Source organism: Bos indicus, chromosome 21, assembly GCF_029378745.1.
Source record: "Bos indicus isolate NIAB-ARS_2022 breed Sahiwal x Tharparkar chromosome 21, NIAB-ARS_B.indTharparkar_mat_pri_1.0, whole genome shotgun sequence".
Taxonomy (NCBI): domain Eukaryota; kingdom Metazoa; phylum Chordata; class Mammalia; order Artiodactyla; family Bovidae; genus Bos; species Bos indicus.
In genome coordinates, this window is record NC_091780.1 from 2,677,676 (window position 1) to 2,690,000 (window position 12,325).

Here is a 12,325-nt window from a genome sequence, read left to right on the forward strand (position 1 = left end):
TAATTAAAAAAATTTTTTTTCATTCAATGCAAGTGTATTTTCCTTTGCTTCACTGAGCAAAGGTACGATAGCTGTTTTAAATTCTTGACTGATAATATCTGAGTCATTTCTGCTTGACATCAGTCAACTTCTTTTCCCCTGAGGCCAAGTCATATTTTCCTGGTACTTTATGTATCAAATTGTTTTATACTATATCCTGGACATTAGGAAGACATGTTGTGGAGACTCTGGCTTATGTAATTCTGTTCTGAATTATGCAGACATTTAACTTGGGTTGACTCAACCTGAAAACTGCCGTACCTGATGTGGGGAGCATGTGCACAATGTTTTCAGTTTGCTTCATCCATGTATGTGTCAGTGATCAGCAAGAAAGTTTGGCTGAGTTTAAAAGTGGAATTTGGGATTCATCTTCTCTGATTCTATTATTCATGAGGATCCCCCTTATTCTCTGATGACCCTGATTAATTTGGTCTCCTTTCATTGATTTCTCTCCCCAGAAGATAGCAAGCTTTCTATCAAATCTTACCTGCCTCACATTACCATCTCCCTAATTGTGGCTGATCTCAGGGCAAAGTTGCAAAACATGGGAACTCTCCCTTCAGGTCCCTTGTTCCCAATTTCAGCTCTTTCCTCAAATCTACATGTGTTTGTTCAGTTTCCAGAGCTTTAGGCATTTTGATGATGTTGTTATTGTTTAGAGTTCATAGCTATTGTCTGCAGGAAGATTAATTTGTAAGGCTTCTGATTTTATATAAACTGTTTCCATTTTCTGATGGAGTGCAGCTGGGCATGGGCAACTTTATGACTTGATAGATCAAATAATTGGAGAAGGCAATGGCAACCCACTCCAGTACTCTTGCCTGGAAAATCCCATGGATGGAGGAGCCTGGTAGGCTGCGGTCTATGGGGTCGCTAAGAGTCGGGCACGACTGAGGGACTTCACTTTCACTTTTCACTTTCATGCATTGGAGAAGGAAATGGCAACCCACTCCAGTATTCTTGCCTGGAGAATCCCAGGGACAGAGGAGCCTAGTGGGCTGCTGTCTATGGGGTCGCACAGAGTTGGACATGACTGAAGTGACTTAGCAGCAGCAGCAGCAGCAGATCAAATAATAGTCCACCATGGAAATTTCAGCCCATGAAGTCACTTGAAGTCCCCTTATCAGGGATTTAGTCTTTTTCAGAGCCAAGTAGTTAAGATAATTGGAAAATTTCAGACTAGGATAAATATTATTTGCTGTTTACTCAAGAGTCACCATGTCTTACAGGTTTTGACAGAACATGCATCTTCCTCCCTACATGATAAATGTAAGGAAAGGTCTTCCTTTTCAAATGAAATCTCATTTATCTGTTCTATTATCTCTATGGGCTTCCCTGGTGGCTCAGAGGGTAAAGCATCTGCCTGCAATGCGGGAGCCTTCCCTAGGCATCTTTGGTATCTGCCACTCCCAGTTTTCCAGTCTCTCTCAGTAAAATGTCATCAATGTAGCAGACAAGGATGATTTCCTGTAGAATGCTAAGATAAGCAAATACTTTGCAGATTGTTCTGGCAGAGTGGTAGAGGTTGTGTAGCCCTGAGGTAAGGAAATACAGAGTCTCACTGTTCTTGCCAGACACAGTGAATTCATTCAGATGTTTTCTGGTCATTGAAACAGAAAAATTATCATCTTCCAGATTCATCATTTTGTACCAGTAACCAAGAACTATATTTATTTGCTCTGGTTAAGAAAATATACCTGGGGCAGCAACTGTGATTGTAATCATTATTTGATTGTGTTTACAGTAATATGCTGTCATTCTTTAAGACCTATATGATCTCTGGAGATATGATATGAATCACCAACTACTATATATTTCAAGCTTTTGAATGTGGTATAATCTTTGAAATTTCACAGGAATGTGTTTTTCTGTTATGTTAAAGAGGTAGCTCCATAGTTTTCATTGGTCTTTCATCCAGTAATATGCTTTGCTCCATCGATTAGGGAGCCAATTGAGGGTTCTGACAATTGTTAAGGATGGTTAGTCCAATCATATGCTCAAGACATAGGAGAGTAACTTCAGCTTGTGTTTGTGATCTACACACATAGGCTCAAAATCTTTTTTTCTTTTTTACCCTTTGTGTTTCCTCCCTATTTAGTGAACCACAGAATTAGTTCTAAGTATCCACAGAATATCTGGGTTTTTCTCATTCTCCAGCACACAATTGGACTTCTAACTGGCTATAACTCAGACTGGGAAATGTTAGGAAGAATAAATTCACTATTATTACTCATGATATTATCAGAAACTGCTTCCTCCAGGTTCTCCATTTCATTCAAGGGGCTCTGGGTCTGTGAACTAACTACAACTTGGGACTTGGTAAAAGATTTTGAATCTTCCTGGTATTTGTTCCCCAGCTAAGAATTCCTTTTGCAATACAGATTAAGTGAAATTGCTTCACGGGACTTCTGTGATTGTATAGTGGATAAGAATCTGCCTGCCAATGCAGAGGACATGGGTTTGATCCCTGGTCTGGGAAGATTCCACATGCCACAGAGCAACTAAAACCTATGTGCCACAACTACTGAGCCCAGTGCTGTAACTACTGAAGTCCCTGTGCCTACAGCTCATGCTCTGCAGCAAGAGAAGTGAGAAGCCTGTGCACTACAACAAAGAGAAGCTCCCACGCACCACAACTGATAAAGTTCATGAGCAGCAACACAGACCCAGTGCAACCAAAAGTAAATAAACAAATTAAACAAATACAAAAAAATTTTGAAAACTGCTTCATGGATTGCACGTGTATTTTTCTTTTATGTACCTTGTGATCTATTGGCCAACACCAAAGTCCCTGTGGAGGGCAAGCCTTACTAATTATCATTCTGGCCTTGTTGCATACTGTAGCCCCACACCCAGCTTATCTCTGGCAGTAAGTTGCTGCTGCTCTGCCTCTGCTTTATCATTTTGCTATAATAAGTATGTGAAAGAAAGCAGAGAATTTATGAAGTCAGAAATTCAAGCACTGTAGTACTACACTAACAAAGGGAGCTTACTAAAATATTTGGGAATGGGGGAGCTTTAACATCATAGACTGGGATTCAGCAGGTCTTAGTGGAGTAGTGGTAAAGAATTTCCCTGCCAAAGCAGGAGATACAGGAGATGTGGTTTTGATCCCTGATCTGAGAAGATCTCCTGGAGGGGGAAGTGGCAACTCCCTCCAGAATTCTTGCCTGGGAAATCCCATGGACAGAGGAGCCTGGCAGCTACAGTCTGTGGGGTTGCATAGAGTCAGACCTGACTTAGCAATTAAGCATGCAAGTCAGTCTTAGATAATCTCAGGAATCTGAATTTTTACCAAATGCTTTAGGTGATTTCAATGGTAATTATCCAGACACACCCTCACCCTCGTCCCTTATGCTCCCCTGCAACCACAACCCACTTCAAAGAATATCTACTATTAATTATTAATGGCTGGCCCCAGTTCTTTTGAACACCCTGCCATCACTTTTGATAGCTTCTCACAGTTTGAATTCTACTTCCCCAAAGTGGAATTGAAGCAGTCTTACATCCCTCAGGCTTTTGTTTTTCTGTGCAAGGGGGCTTAGGCTCTATCTGTTCTATAGTGGTAACTTTCTATTTGTAACAAAAACAGTCTTGTATGGGACAGCAGGACAGTTCTATGATATGGTTCTGAGAAATGTTTGCAGAAACACAATCTAGATAGAGGCTGGACTTTCATCCCTTCTGATTTCACTGTGATCTTTGCAATATTTCTTTAAAAACCTTTAATTATAGCATATTAAAAGGCGGAGACATTGCCGACAAAGATCTGTCTAGTCAAAGCTATGGTTTTCCAGTAGTCATGTATGGATGTGAGAGTTGGACTATACAGAAAGCTGAGCACTGAAGAACCCATGCTTTTGAACAGTGGTGTTGGAGAAGACTCTTGAGAGTCCCTTGGACTGCAAGGACATCCAACCTGTCCATCCTAAAGGAGATCAGTCCTGAATGTTCATTGGAAGGACTGATGCTGAAGCTGAAACTCCAATACTTTGGCCACCTGATGCGAAGAACTGACTCATTTGAAAAGCCCCTGATCCTGGGAAAGATTGAAGGCAGGAGGAGGAAGGGACGATAGAGGATGAGATGGTTGGATGGCATCACCTACTCAATGGACATGACTTTGAGTAAACTTCAGGAGTTGGCGATGGACAGGGAGGCCTGGCATGCTGCAGTCCATGGGGTTGCAAAGAGTTGGACATGACTGAGTGACTGAACTAAACTGAATTTCTGGCCAGGAATGAGTTCCCTCAACAGACCTGGGTTGTTCAAATCCTGCACATTCTAAAAAAAAGATTGTCTTCAAGACTAGCCCTTGAGTGGAACCCTGGGAAATAATCTCTGAGCCTTTGTAACACTCTGCCTTATAAGGCATTACATGTCTACATGCTGCTGCTGCTGCTGCTAAGTTGCTTCAGTCGTGTCTGACTCTGTGTGACCCCATAGATGGCAGCCCACCAGGCTCTGCCATCCCTGAGATTCTCCAGGCGAGAACAGTGGAGTGGGTTACCATTTCCTTCTCCAATGCATGAAAGTGAAAAGTGAAAGTGAAGTCGCTCAGTTGTGTCCGGCTCTTAGCGACCCCATAGACTGCAGCCTACCAGGCTCCACTGTCCATGGGATTTTCCAGGCAAGAGTACTGGAGTGGGGTGCCATTGCCTTCTCCAACATGTCTACATTATGACCCCAAGTAAAAATTCTGAACGCCAACATTTGGATGAGTTTCTCTGGTTGGCAATATTTCACATGTGTTGTTACACGTCATTGTTGGGAGACTTTAGCACACCGCCATGGGAATGCACTAAAGCGTGGGAATGCATGGGAATGCATGGGAAGACATCTGGAAGTTTGTGTCTGGTTTCTCCTGGACTTTGTCCCATCTCTTTTTTTTCTTTGTTAATTATAATCTGTATTCTTTTGCTATCATAAACTGTAGCCATGAGTATAACCATAGGTTTTCTGAAGTCCTGTGAGTCCGTTAGCAAATCAATGAGCCTGAGGGGAGTGGAGGGAAACTCTGACACACCGGCCTAAACTGGTTACAGTGTATTCTGTTGTCTCCAATCGAGAACTATTACTGACACAGAGTTGATCCTAAAAGATCCTCAAAGAGACAGAAATCTGGGACTAGTGTCTGAAGTGATTGGTTTGAAGGCAGTTAGAATCTAGATAGTGTTAGAAAATGGAACAGTAGTCCATGACAGCTAGTGACCAAGTAGTTACTTAAATGATGTCTTATAGTCAACTGGAAGTAAGTGGTTATTGAAAGAAAGACTGTGATGAAATGAGAGATTCTTTGTCCATATCATTAAGAAGTCTCCTAGATGACATTTACAAAGTCTAACTTAAGATAAGTCTTACATAAAAGAGCTAGAGTAGAAATCTGAATGGTTTGGTCTACACAGACATTTAGACACTTAACAGAGGTTAATTAGAAAGAAGATTCCCTTGGAGGAGGGCATGGCAACCCACTCTAGTATTCTTGCCTGGAGAATCCCATGGACAGAGCCTGGCAGGCTACAGTCCATAGGGTGGCACAGAGTCAGACATGGCTAAAGTGACTTAGCACACACATGATTAGAAAGTACAAGGACTGAGATAGGTGTGTGGTCCACTATGCCTTTTTTGATCAGTACAACTTTAGTTCTGGTTAAACAAGGCTTGACTGATGGCCTCTCAGTAGAGACAACATACTTTCCAGAAAGACACCATGATGCCTCAATCAGAAGGGGGACTTGTGAGCACCAGCTGCATAATTTCTCAGTAGGTCCAGTAGGCCCACAAACCATCTTGTGATTAATTTTCCAGATTTTGAATGTCAGTTATAATAGGCATGCTTGTCATCTGGCAGGATCCTCACATCAGCTCTTTGATGCATCAAGTGGGGTTCTATTAAGCTATGCACCTACCCTGTATTAAAAAAACAAACAAACAAATTAATACCATTCTACAATGGGAATGTTGGTGATTAGTGCTACCACCAAAAACCTGAAAGATACAGATGTGTTGACTTCTATCACATCTCCCATTTAACTTGCCTGTTTGTCCTGTGCAAAAATCAGATGGATATTAGGGAGTGACACTGTGATTATCATAGGTCTAGTCAGATAGTGATTTCAACTGCAACTTCTGTTCCTAGAATGGTTATCTGCCTCACCTCCTTCTCTCTCTTTCCTACCTCATTTTCCCCTCCATTGCTTCTCGTGCTTTTTAAAATTTGTATTTGTAGAATATGTCATACCTCCAGGGAACTATATAAAATCTATAAGCACTGTTTCATCACTGATAATAAAGTGTACCCTCATGTAAGCTCTACACAAGGTAATATATGAACTAGTGCTAGACCCTTAGAAGTTTCACACATGCCATACTCAAATGGTAAACCTTCCCTGTACCCTAGAAGGAATCACTATGCTGACTTTTCCCAGCTGGCACTAGTGGTAAAGAACCTGTCTGTCAATGCAGGAGACAGAGAAGCCGTGGGTAAGATCCTTGGGTCAGGAAGATCCCCTGGAGGAGGGCATGGCAACCCACTGCAGTATTCTGGCCTGGAGAATCCCTTGGACAGAGGAGCCCAGCAGGTTACAGTCCATGTGGTTGCAGAGTCAGAAACAACTGACGCGACTTAGCACTAGCAGGCAAATGACAATCTTGCCTTTACTTTTCTTTATAGATTTGTTTCCATATAGGGCTTCCAGGGAATATACATGGCATTTTGATCACTACATAAATAAAATCATACTATATATTTTGCTTTGTGATTTCTCTCTTCACCTTAAAGTATTAGTGTTCTATTGCATTGTAACTAATTACCACAAACTTAATGGCTTAAAAATGTACATTTCTTATTGCATAGTTTCCATGGGTCAGACCATCTGCATTAGTTGAGTCATCTGCTCAGGGTTTCACCAGGCTGGCATGTGGGTGTCAACCAGGGCTGCAGCCTCATCTGAAACTCAGAATCCTCTTTCATGCTCACTGGTTAATAGCAGAATCTAGTTCCTTATAGTTATAGGACTGAGGTTCTCTCTCTCTCTCTCTTTTTTTTTTTTTTTTTTAATGAGCTGCCAACTGGAGACAACTGTCAGTTTTTATATTACTGCTGTATGTGTCACTCCATTCACAACATGGCAGCTCATTTCTTCAAGGTCAGCAGGAGAATCTCTCACCAGTCTGCTGCAGTGGAGTCATGTTATACACCATAATCAAGGGAGTGACTATCCCATCATATTCACAAGTCCCTTCAACACTCAAGTGGTGTGGATTATTGTGTGTATACCAGGGGTTTTGAATCTTGGGGCCATCTTAGAATTCTGCCTACTACACTAAACATGATATCTACACTTCATTTATTTTAATTGTGTTATTCCATTGTACCTGTATTATTTACTTACCATTCTACTGTTGATTTACAATTGTGTTATTGTCTACATTTTTGTTATAACAAACAAGCTACCACAAACATTCTTATACATATATCTTGTTATAAACTTCTTTTTTAAAAAATTATTTTGGCTGCACTGAGTCTTTGTTGCACTATGTAGGCGAATCTTATTGCATGGGCCCTAGAGCATTGCCCAGCATCATGTAGAATCTCAGTTACCAGAGAAGGGATTGAACTTGTGACCCCTACATTGGAAGGCAGATATTTTACCATTGGGCCACCAGGGAAGCCCCTTGTTACAAACTTCTTGTGCAAGAATTTCTCTATGATATGTAACCAGGAGTAGAATTGCTTATTCATAGGTTGTGTTATGTGTCCAATCTACTAGGTGATGAACAGTTTTCAAAGTAATTTACCAATTTATATTCCCCACAGCATAGTATGAAAATACACATTTGTCTACAGCCTTACTAATTTTTTTATACTTAAATTTTTTTGCCAAGTTGGCAGGGTAGTAGTTATATATCATTGTAACTTTGCATTCCTATGATTGCTAAAGAGACTGAACATCTTTTCATAAGTTTATTGACTAACTACTTTTTTCTGAAAATAGTCTCCTAACTGGAAGGCCTTATATGAAAGAGTGGTTGTTGGGCTTCTTTGGGTTTTAGAGGCAACATATGCCGCATTTGGGCATGCATGCTGTTTCAAACTATTTACTGGGGAGTCTATTAGACTGCCAGCTCTTAGTGATCTTGAGCAAGAGAAGGCTCTCCAGCTGAAGCAAGCTTCAGGAAAGCATCTCTGCCGTCTAGTCTTATAAGAGCTAATGGGTCCAGTAAAACTTTAAGTGCCTGTAACTGACTAGATACTACAGGAGACCCTGGTTCAATTCCTGGCTCAGGAAGATCCACTGGAGAAGGGAAAGGCTACCCACTCCAGTATTCCGGCCTGGAGAATTCCATGGATTGTACGGAGTTGAAAAGAGTTGGACTTGACTAAGAGACTTTCACTTCACTTACTACATGAAGTCTGTGGCAAGTCACAATTAGAAAATCATGGTAAAGACCCCAGGGTTTTGAAATAAAGCTAGGTCCTCTTTGGCAAATATTTCCCTTTCAGGAAGAGTTCTTCTCTTGTAATTGAGCTTAGATAGATACGACATCAAATGTCCATGCATTCTGAGTAGCCTTTCTCTACTAGGTGTTATCTGGACCACTGAGCAATAAAGTTCCACGAAGTGGATGGTGGCTCAGATGGTAAAAGAGTCTGCTTGCAATGGAGGAGACCCGTGTTTGATCCCTGGGTCGGGAAGACCCCCTGGAGAAGGAAATGGCAACCTACTCCAGTATTCTTGCCTGGAAAATCCCACGGGCAGAGGAGCCTGGGGGGCTACAGTCTATAGGGTCACAAAGAGTCAGACATGACTGAGAAACTTCACTACTGTTATGTGGGTGGTCTACAGGACAAGCAGTTCAAGTAGGCCATGAAAGTTTGTTAAGTTGCTTGACTAGTTGCCTCACACTCCCAGGAGGCCAATTCTTGACACACTGCCATCTCTTATTCAACTTTCACCTGTGGGCTTATGGAGATTTTTATCATTACCAGTTGATTTCAGCCTCATGCACAGTTGGGGCTTCCCAGGTGGCACAGAGTTAAAGAATTCAACTGCAATGCAGGAGATGCAGATTTGAGTCCTGGGTCAGAAAGATTTCCTGGAGAAGGAAATGGCAACCCACTTCCCTGGTAATGGATAAAATCTCCACTCCAGGATTCTTGCTCAGGAAATCACATGGGCAGAAGGAGCCTGGTCCATGGGGTCGCAAAAGAGTTAGGCGCAACTTAGCAACTAAACAACAACAATACACAGTTGGTCTGCATGAGATACTCTCACCACCTAGAAATGATAGATCTTTGCAGTGTTTTATCTCTACTTCAGCGAGGTCTTGAAGACTAGTGCGGAATAAATCTTTCAGGTGAAAAGAAGCATGAGTGGTTCACTGAGTTGTTCCTCTACTTAGATTGCCGATCACAGTGGCTAAGGGACAGCTAGATGACTGGGGACTTATAAGGAACAACATGGATACATCAGTAACAAGATGGTTTGGTATGAGGGTAGAACTCTCACAATGTACCTACATTGCAAACATATCAGGGTCCCAGGTCAATGCCACCAGAGACTTCTGATGCAGTATGTCAGTCAGTGTCCAATCAAGGGAGAATCCATTTAATAATTGGAACACAGAAAGTTTAGTGTAAAGAACAATTAATTATAGAGGACTGATGTAATGAGAGACTGGCTAATTGGAGGTAAAAAGAAGACTATAGAATACAGGGATAGTGGATACAGAGAAGATCTCCTTAACCTGGGCTGAGGAAGAGTCTGGGGGCTGAGATGCAGACCTTGTCAGAGATGGCATGGCCATGGTTCCCTGGAGAGCAGAGAAGATGCTATGATGCTGTGACGATGGAAACTTCTGCACTTCAGGAAAGGTGTCTCACTAGAGGCACAGCCTAATGGAGACTGATGCTGATGTTAATTGCTAGGCTGCCAACCACAAAGGACTGGAGAGACTGGAGAGTGGAGAAGCTGCCCGCAAGGCAGGAGCTGGCCAAGTCAGCACACGAGGCTCCTGTCCTTCCAAAACATCTCTTCAGTACCCTTTCCTTTACTGACAAAACTTACCACGCACCAAAAGGCGGAAAAAAAAAAAAGTAAAAGGAAGAGAAAGAAAGAAAATCTAAAGGGTCCAGATCCATTTTCATAGAGCACGCAAAAAAAGAGTAAATTTGGGGCTGAGAGGTAGTATACTGATAATTAGCACAGGAGAAGCTGTCAGCAACCTGGTGAGCACAGCAACCCATTCTGCAGAAGTCAGTCTTCCTTTTTCCTCAGCCGCCCCAGTGCTTCCTCAGTGGGCAAATGGACGATCAGCCAGCGTGGCAAGGGTGGCGGGTAGGGACCCAACAACATGAAATTATCCTCACCAGAGCTCTCTGCTGTAATTAGTAACGAGTGCCTAACCTGTCAACAGCAAAGAACAACTGAACAACTTTGAGCCCTGCAAAAAGGCAAAAGTTACCCCATGGCAATACGATATATTTGTCCTTTTCCATCATGGAGAGGAAAATGAATACTGGATTAGACACCTACTTTTGAAAGGAATTCGGAAATGCTTTATCCGAGGTTCAGTTTGAAAAATCATAGAAAAATGTCTTTGATTATCCTAATTCAGGTCACAAATCCATATCCTAGTTTAACCCTTGGGGACTATAAAAACCATGATTGACTTACATCATGTCTTGTGTCTGAGATGAAAAGAATAAGATCTTTATGAAAATGAAAGCTGTCATTCAAACCACATGGATAGAAACACAGAAGATGTGTCTGTTTTCTCTGGCTGCCATAACTAAGTACCACAGAATGGCTGACTTAAACAATAGAAATTTATTGTCTCATAGTTCTGGAGCCATGCCATGAAATTAAAAGATGCTTACTCCTTGGAAGGAAAGTTATGACCAACCTAGACAGCATATTAAAAAGCAGAGACGTTACTTTGCCAACAAAGGTCCGTCTAGTCAAGGCTATGGTTTTTCCAGTGGTCATGTATGGATGTGAGAGTTAGACTATAAAGAAAGCTGAGCACAGAAGAATTGATGCTTTTGAACTGTGGTGTTGGAGAAGACTCTTGAGAGTTCCTTGGACTGCAAGGAGATCCAACCAGTCCATCCTAAAGGAGATCAGTCTTGGGTGTTCATTGGAAGGACTGATGTTGAAGCTGAAACTCCATTACTTTGGCCACCTGATGCAAAGAGTTGCCTCATTGGAAAAGACCCTGATACTGGGAAAGACTGAAGGCAGGAGGAGAAGGGGATGACAGAGGATGAGACGGCTAGATGGTATCACCGACTCAATGGACATGGGTTTGGGTGGACTCCGGGAGTTTGTGATGGACAGGGAAGTATGGAGTGCTGTGGTTCACAGTTGCAAAGAGTCGGACATGACTGAGTGACTGAACTGAACTGAACTGAAGACCTGTTTCTGTGCTTTGCAGATAGTCGTTCTCTTACTGTGTTCTCACATGTGTTCCTCCATGCATGTGTATTCTTAGCATCTCTCTGTCTGAATTTCCTCTTCTTATGATGACAGCAGTCATAATGGAATAGTGCCTCATTTTAACTTAAACACCTCTTTAAAAAGGCTCTATCATATGCATGTGTGATCAGTTGTATATGACTTCATATACAACTGACTCTTTGCAACCATTTGAACTGTAGCCTGTTCGGCTCCTTTGTCCATGGGATTTTCCAGGCAAGAATATTGGAGTGGATTGCTATTTCCTCCTCCAAGGGATCTCCCTGACCCAGGGATTGAATCTGTGTCTCCTGCATTACAGGTGGATTCTTTGCCACTGAGGCAGCAGGGAAGCCCTAATTAAAAGGTTCTATCACTTAAGTAAATTTACATTTTGAGGTTCTAGGTGTTAGGGCTTCAACATATGAATGGTGGGGGTGGAGGGGGATGCAATTCAGCCCTTCAGCTCATAACAGAAAAGGAATGATTTCCCAAAGAGGGAAGATTGTTATAAATTATTTGTAACCACTTGAACAATTATCTTGAACCAAGGTGATAAGGGCACAACTTAGAAGCAAGGACAAGCAGAAGCTGAAATTCAAATGCCATTGGAGTCTGTCTCTTACCTACTTCTCTTGATAGGCTGACTCCAAAATTTTTTATTATTACTTACTTCATGTAGGTGTTACACTTGAAAGGTAGGAACTTTACTTTTATTTTTATCTCTCTCCTTGCATTTTTATTTATTTATTTTATTTAATTTATTTTAATTGGAGGCTAATTACTTTACAATATTGAAGTGGTTTTTGCCATACATTGACATGAAT